We start from the raw sequence: 9002 nt of genomic DNA on the forward strand, positions 1-9002 counted from the left end.
GAGACCTCCTGCGGATAATCTTCGACCGGGGGTGGGGTGGGGTGGGTGGGTGATGATGGATCTAAGCGCGTCCACCGTTCTGACTCAGAAGCGGGGAGCGCCCCCAGCAAAGAGGGGACCCCCCGCCAGCTGAGAGAGAGCAGCCCTGAAAGTTGGCTGCCTGTGCAATTCTAGGCAGGCTTTCCTGGGTGAAAGCCCCATTCGGTAGTTCTGCGTAGGATTCCCGGGATTCCGATTTACGATTGCTCTGTGCAGTTACCTGCCCGCCCAGTCTAGGATCGATCTTGCAGGGAATTGAATTCGGATTGCGAACCTGGGCGGGTTTTGGGGGAATCAGTCAAAGAACTGGCCACCACGAAGAACAACCGGGAAAGTCTTCAAGGGTTGCCGTGTTACTCTGCTGAAAACGATCAGGAGCCTTGTGACACTTGAAAGACGACTTTTTATTCTGCCATCAACTTTTGTAGACTGAATAAAGTGTGCTTCGTCTGGGGCATAAGATGGATCCTTCACTGGCATTGTGGCACACACTCTGGTACATGTACATACTTACTTACTATGGATATCTGTCGATTGAGGATCCATCTCTTGTGTACTGGACTGCACTCCAGGAATTGGAGCAAACTCATATTTATAATACACAGTGTAACTTGCTGTCCTGATTTCGCTTGGGTGATTCTGCACACAGCTTTAGAAAACACAATGCTCAGTATTCCAGAGTGACCACTAAAAGCAATGCATATTTTTTATTTTAAGTATGTATTTTGGCAAGTTGATCTCTGGCACTGCCATCTTAGAAGCTGTTGGCAAGAATGCAGATTAAGATAGAATTCAGGACTAGGATTTTTAAAGCATAGTATCCTTCTATGTGGAATATCTAAAGCTAAATCTTTAAATGCTGGAAAATCAGAAAAGCAAATCTGAATCTTCATAATAGGTTAACTTTATGTAACATTTCAATCCAGCCCTAGAATGAAACTGGTGATAGAATTATGGACCAAGAGTGGGATGATATTGTGCCTTTGTCTGTTGGTTAATAAACACATAGAATGCCAAAAGAAGGCAGAACATAAAAGGACCAGACTTCCTCCTTGGAATAACTGCTCATCTATCTAAGCTGGAGTGAGCAGAGATGGGGGGTGGGGGGAGTGCTTGGTAACAGAAGACAAAGGAATCCTGCAAATTAGGATGTCTATAGTCAAATGTTAGTATTTGTGTTTTAGAACTTCCATGTTTTTGTTGGGTTCTCCATGAATCCTTCAGTCAACTGCAGTATCTAATGCCACACACATTTAATTAAACCTCAAACATTAATCTGTATTCAGGATGTTTTAGGTTTAGAAAAAGAGTCCCCAACAGATCGCTCATAAATGGCTGGTAATTTGCAGGCTGCTGCAGAGTAGCTGATGCATTGTCTGGAACAGTGGCTCTTCACATTTCAGATTCTCACCATGACAGAAACAAAAATACCTCTTTTTCTGAGAGAGATGTTTATATTTTTACAGGCATTCTGTTATTGTATTTATATAATCATAATGGTAATAATAAAATACCCTTGCATGTGGGCTTGGGGATTTGGGAGAAACACTGAGTATCCAAAGTTACTACTAATATGCTGAAAGGTCACATGGTTGGCAGGCAGCATCAGCAAGAAACAGCATATCACACTTGAGGGAGAACAAATTCTAATTGATATGAAATCCCTGTATCCCACCTGGATTACTTCTATGTCCCACCAGTAGATGTTCCACTATTATAGAAGACTTAGGACTACATCATAAAAGCATTTCAACAATGTCTTAATGACCACTTTATTAGCACTATCTTTTTTTGTCCTAGTTCACAAATATATTGAATTGAACATGAAAGAAGTGTTCTTGTTCAAAATAAGCAGAGGCGGTTCTTTTAAGTTATATATTCACTTAAATCATTATTTATTTATTTATTTATTTATTTATATTTGCGACTTATTGGCTGCCCTCCCCCAAAGGGATAAAAGTGCACATGTATGAGTAAAACCTTGTAAAGGTTCTATAACTGAACAAGAGAGATTCAAAGCTTTCTAATTTCTTTCTGTGACGTAACACATTTTTCACTAATACCCCAAACAAACTGAGAAGGAAATACAGCATTTTTCTTCTGTACAAGGCTGGATTGTAAGTGGATTTCTCTGCCTTGGTTATCCTGGCCTTCTAATTTTCTCAGACTTTGATGTACAGTTCAGTCCTTAGCAGGCTACACCCTTTGAGTCCATTGACTGCAGTGTACTAGAAGGATGAATCTCTGCTTTAGTGGGGGTTGCACTATTAGAGAACTTGCTGATTCATAATATTTTATTTCATTATTTATGCTATTTGTAGTCTGCCTTTTGCACAATGCTAACCTTATACTAACCATCTGATCTGGAGTTAAATGTGATAAAGATACCAGAGTGTTGGACTTTTGACTAAGGAAGTCTAAGATCATGATCACACTCAGGAAGTTTATAGGCATTGTACCTCATAGGATTGTTGTGAGTGTAAAATGGTATGGGGGTAAAGTTAAAAACTGCTCAGGAAAAAAGTGTGGTTTACTGGTTTAATATGCAAAATTTTGCAGTTGAATCTTTTCATGGCATGGAAAACATCAGCTAATAATTGCTGCAGATCAAGTTGATGTTAAAGGGGAATGAGCAACCCAGGCTGATTTTTCATGGTCAAAATGCCTCGTAGTAGATCTGGAAGCGTACCTGCCACAGTCCTTTTTGCCCTGCTTTTTGACTCTTCACTGCTCCCTGGTTCTTTCTGGGATTCGTGGCAGTGCTGGCACTTTATGCTCCAACTGTTTCTTCATGAGCCTGGTGCTTCTCCATTTGCACCACAAGCTCCTCCATTTGCACCGCAAGCTTCTCCATTTGCACCGCAAGCTCCTCCGCAATGTCTTCCACGCATGCGTGGATAACCCCCATTCCTGTGTTCTGATTGGCTGAATCTCCCCTTGTTCCCCCCACTCACTTTCACTATTTTAGTTTTAAATGACTCTGAACACAAAACAGGGGCTGAGAATCTGCGCCCTTGCATATGTGAGAATTGCCACGCTCCCGATTGTGGCGCCTGCACACGCAACATTTCTGTCTAAAAACCAAGTTTTCTCCCTCCGTGTTTTTTTCCACTGCAAGGGGGGGGGGGCGATTCTCAGTGCTTGTTCATTGGTGGGGCGGGCCAGAGTGCTGAGGTGAGGCAGGAAAAATGGCCCCGGTTCTGCTGCCGTGGAGTTTTTCAAGGCAGCAGAATCCATTGGAGCAACAAAGGGGCATTTCAAAAGAACCTCAAAATTGGCGGTTTTTGAAATTCATGGAGCAAAGGCAATGCTGTGGGGCGGCACTGGGGCAACAATGTGGCAGACATGCTGTAGCACCACGAGCCGTGAAGAACTCCCAGCTGCACTAGACTATTCTCCATGCTAACAATGGGGCATTTTTACCGTGAAAAATCAGCCGCAGTGTGGGGGAGCTCTGCATATTCTTCCCCTGAGCTCTCTGGAGGAACATCTTAATCTAGCAACTTCCACTCAGCATTTACTCTATAAAGTAGAAAAATCTGTGCTATGGGATGGCTTATTTCCCTTCCTTCCTTTCCCTCTTCTTTGTTTTTTAATCTCTTTTGCCTGCACTATGCTTGATCTTTTAAATGCAGAAGTAGAATGTAACTGAACTTGCAAAGTTCAGTTTCTGAAGGCATAAACCTTCACAGAAATTGCAGTTTAAAAAAGAAAGGGAAATGAAAGACCAGACAGCACCTCTAGGATTAGCTCTAGGAAACTGACGATCATAGTGACAGAAGGAAACATCCTTCTGTTTTTGTTTTCTGACATCTATAACAATGAAAACATTATGATTCCTATGATCAGACATTTTAATTATGGGGTAACTCTTTGAAGTCTGGGTACGAAGAAGAAGTAAGGCACAGATATACTTTAAAAGCGGAAGTGGGCGGGGGGGGGGGGAAGAGTCACCTGGTTGCTAAATACACAACACTACTTTCATTTGAGACAACTGAAAACATTTTCCCAGCCAAAAATTCCTTTTAAAGAATAAGGTTTCTACAACCCATGTTTCATGTGTGTTCCTTGCTATACCTTGTTGCTACAGTTCTCAGATCAGAGGCTCATTTAGCTGTTTATCTTTTAAAGAAAATTGTGCGAAAAGATGTTTTGTGGTTTCTTTTTTGCCTTTATATCAGAAATAAGATTGTTCTGTTTTAGATGGAGACGTGAGCCTCAACTATATTGCAGAAACTTTTACTCTTTATTTTCATGCCCCCCACAGTAACTACACCTGTACTCCTTTCCTTTCCAGAGTGTGTCATACATATCTAAACACCTGGTCACATTTCATGATTATAAAAAGTTATTCCATACCGTCATCTTCTGTGAACTAAGAAAAATTATTTGACACAACACTAGCTAGATTATGGGAAGAGAAAGGCAAGGCAGGCAAAATCCAGCCTCAAGGAATAATATGTTTCCCACATGTGCGTGTTGCTTGTAATTTCAGTGTCTGTCAAACCCTGTCCAAAGTGAAGTTGGTATCTTTCAAATAATGAGATTTATTAGTTATCTCTGAAATCCCTCAGGATTACACAAGATCTCTATGGTAAAGACTACATGTGCTTATTGTAAGCAAGTTCATTCGTGTTAGAACATCATTTGTTTCCTATTTTTAAAGTAGCCCTTTATGCTATCTTGTACTAGTTATTCCTAAAATGAAGCATCATTCAAGTCTTTTTCAGACTCCATGACAGATTCCGCACGGGCCAAAAACAGTGGCATAAAAGCAGTGTGATAACAGTGTAAAAGGGTTTAAAATGGTGTAAAAGGATTTACACCGTTTTCACACCATTTTCACACCACTGTTTTGGGCCCATGCTGAATCCGCTTCTGAGAGGAGTCAGGATGAAGCCATGGATTTTTTTTTAACCACCTGATATCTCTAGACATAAGTGTGGTAGTCATGTTAAATGTTGTTATGTACTGTTTTTGTTGTTTATTTTGTTTATTGTGTATTTTGTTTATTGTTATTTATATATGTGAACATTGCTCTCCATTGTTTCTGTATAATACTGCTTGAGCTGCAGAGGCTCATCTGGGGAATTCAGATTAGCCTGTACACTCCCACACACGCCAGCTGGGTGGCCTTGGGCTAGTCACAGTTCTTCTGAGCTCTCTCAGCCCCACCTACCTCACAGGGTGTTTGTTGTGAGGGGGGAAGAAAAAGGAGTTTGTAAGCCCCTTTGAATCTCCTACAGGAGAGAAAAGGGGGATATAAATCCAACTCTTCTTCTTTATTTAAAATTCACATCACAACAGCTACGTATGACAAATTAGGGTGAAAAGCAGCAGTTTTCCCATGGTTGCCCATGCAAGTTTCATGGATGAGAGCCATTAACAGCTAATTCCTAGTTGCTACTATTCTCAGATTCAGCAAAGCTCTGTGGCCAATCACAGCTCTCTGGTTTGAGGCTGCATATAATACATACATTTTAAAAACACATTCGTTGAATGCTGTTTTTATGCAGGCAAATAGAACATTTGCACTAGAATCCAGACATTGATTCCACCAGGCAAAAAAGGTTGTGAGAAATGAAGTGACTGATTATAAAACATAAAGCAAGAAAATTGAAATATTTTGAATGAACAGCATCAATATCAGTTGGTGAAATATAACTCAATGATTTAAAGCATTTTTAAACATGTTTGCCTTCTGTTAGCCTGCTGGGCATCTGCTTTTATCAGTCACTAGGGTGAAGGTTTGAGCAGCAAAAACCTTGATTTGTGAGCAGGTGCCTTCATTTGGATGGCTTTACTATAAAAGCAGATTGTTGTGTTTCTATTATGTTACTATGACTGCAGTATAGGCTGATTCTGCACAGGGCAAATATAATGGGTATAGGGCACGATACAAACAGTTTTGCACGGGCCCTATTCCAAAAACTAGTTTGCCTCATTTTATTTCTAAAAACGAGTTTGCCTCATTTTATTTCCTTCATCCTGGGATTTTTGGAAATTGCTAAACCAGCAATGCTTTTGCAAAATCCTGGGTTAGAGGTGAGCTAACGGCCAGGCACTTTATTTCCCTCCCTTCCACCACACTGTCTACCGCCAGGGAGAATCTTCCTGTCTGTCATTCCATTCAGGTCACCCAGCAGGTTGTGGCCAGATTCTTTGAGGGCGAAGACAGGACAGCAACTCAGATTGTTTCTGTGGGCTCCAATCACCTGTACAGATGCATGTGAATACAAAAATGGGCTCCTTTATCCGGACTACAACCTATTATACATTTGCTGTGCAGAAGGGGCCTTAGTGAGCCAGACAAAATTAAACCAACATTAACTCTGCCCGAGATGTAGGCCACAGATTCACTTAAATATTAGAATCAGTTCATATTGGCAAGGGGAAATAATTATATGCAAAACTAGTTGTAGTAGCATAGTGACCACAGAAAACCTTGGTTTCCTCAACTGTCAACTCAGTAGGTTGTCTGAGAAAAGGCACTGTTCTCTTACTATTGACTTATCCCATGCAATACAGGGATAAAACTGATCTCGCTAATAGACTTTTATAATAAGGATCAATGAGATGATGAATGTGTTCTACGGCACACAATAAATGCTAAGTAGCATTAGAAACATTTAGTTTCTAATGATTTAAAAGATCCTTTTGTATATAGTTTTTCACAAATCCATGATTTTTATTAGATTCCTAATGAAAACAATGTTTTGCTCTAAAACCTTTATCCTGGCGTGCAATCATTCAATAGATATGGAGACTATTGATTGCAAATTGTCCCCACCCAGCCATATAAACAAGTTTCATGTTACCACAATTACTGAAGTTTCCACAGATAAAAGCCAAAATAAACACTCTTGGGGCTCATATTGTCAAACACAGCGATTATGTCTTCATGATCGTAGCCACTCCCTTATCTGGAGATAGTAGCAGTTGTTAACCTGTACTAAAATCAGGTTGTTTAAAATAATTAGGGGGAAAAGCAGTACAGACATCTGCCTACAGCAAAACTAGGTGTCTCAGTCACTGGTATACCAACCAAGTTACCTTCAAATAAATTGTCATCAGAGTTGTATCCATTCTGCACTTTAAAAAAAGATAATCTATCTCTAAAATATGCAACTTGAACAAATTATGCAAATTATGAAAATGTATTTTGTGGTGTGTGTCCAACCTCTGCTAAGCAAAGTTTGAAGGTAGCCTCCAGTGGAGGACCACTGAAACTGGAGGAAAGTTCTTCAGTATGTTCCCCAGTTATCTCATTTTGCAGAAGAATGGTTTTGCTATCAGGACAAGGGGTAAGGAGGCATGCAAGGTACTGAAGTCCTTTCCACAGGTGCTAGAAATCTGGTTTAGCCTCTCCTCTGGTCTTGAAATGTTCAGCAGGAATTGCATACATCATCAAGCTTCAAATCTTTCTCATAACCATAATGGCTGGACACTTGCTTTTTTAAAAAAGAAAAGGAAAAAAAACTTGAATTACACACTAAATAGCACAGTCTATTGAGGGAGGAGTATGTTTGGGATTTCATTTTGTTGTTTTTAAATTGTGATGCTTTTAAAAGACGGGATTTAAATATTTTAATCAATAAATACAATATAGTTTAGTTTGCAAAGCTTTATTGGTATATCATCATGTTTCTTTAGCTTTTCTCATGACTTTTCCTTTTAATATTATAAATTTTTAACTTCTTTTATGTATTTACAAACTTTATACCCCACCTTTCTGCACTCATCAGGGCCACCAAGTCAGCTAATGGGTTAAAACATGCATAATAAAAACACATCACTCAAATGATTAAAATCACTCTAAAATATACATACAAAATAAAATAAATATGAGACAGCATACATGCATAAAACATAATTAAAAACAAGTCAGGAAGGGAAGATCAATGAGCCAGATGAAACAAAAAGGTCTACCTACTGGTGAAAATGACCAAATCCTGTCAGTGCTTTGCCACTAAGCACCCTGAGATAATCTGTGATGGAGCTTCTAAGGTACCTCTCCCCTGCTTTGGTAAAATCCAGTTATAACTTTGTCTACTTTTGATATCAAAGGGTGAAACAGAGATTTAACATAACAAGAAAAAAGTTTATTTTAATATGAGGGATCAGTAAATTGGGGGTGTTTAGCAGCAACTTATACAAATGTAATCCTGACCTGGCTAGCCTGATCCCATCAGATCTCAGAAGCTAATCTTGATTAGTCCTGGAAAGTATTTGGATGGGAGACTTTCAAGGAATATAGGGGTTGCTATGCTAAGGAAGGCAATGGCAAACCACCTCTTGCCTTGAAAACCCCATCTGGGGTTACAATAACTCAGATGTGACTTGTCAGCATATTGAGAGACAGAGATATGGAGATACAGTTTCTTTACACAATATATAGGGACACGGTGGTCATTGGTGCAGAGAAAATCCTCAGTGAAGGTTGGACATTATGATCATTTATGCATTTCCTGACAGTGAAAAAAAGCTGTTATTTCTTCCAGAGGTTTCCCTTTATTCCACAGACCTCTGCCTATTACCGCCAGGAAAATAAACAAAATATTTTCCTGAGTCAGGTTGCCTGGCTACACTGGCTCCATGCCAGGACGCAGAGACTTGTGTGTCTCAGAAGCCTTCATAAGACTTGCAAAGGTTGCAAACATATGAATTGTGCCAATGATATATGGTTTCCCTCTTGTTTATGCCATTCTAGGATGTAATAAAAGCCCCTTCAGAGTTGAATTTATGATGTGCCCGCTGTTTAGGATTTTAGTTTGACTAGGTTCTCCAGTTAGTTTAAGGTTCTGTTATTGTTAGGTTTAGGAAAGTCTTGCCTATAAGTATATGTGTTTATCCCTCAAGGTTTCCCTAAGGGCTCCCGAAGGAGCCCTTCGGGGATCGGGCGGTATAGAAATCGAAACAATAAATAAATAAATAAATAAATAAATAAATAAATAAATAAATAA

This window comes from Sphaerodactylus townsendi, linkage group LG07, assembly GCF_021028975.2.
Source record: "Sphaerodactylus townsendi isolate TG3544 linkage group LG07, MPM_Stown_v2.3, whole genome shotgun sequence".
NCBI classification, from domain to species: domain Eukaryota; kingdom Metazoa; phylum Chordata; class Lepidosauria; order Squamata; family Sphaerodactylidae; genus Sphaerodactylus; species Sphaerodactylus townsendi.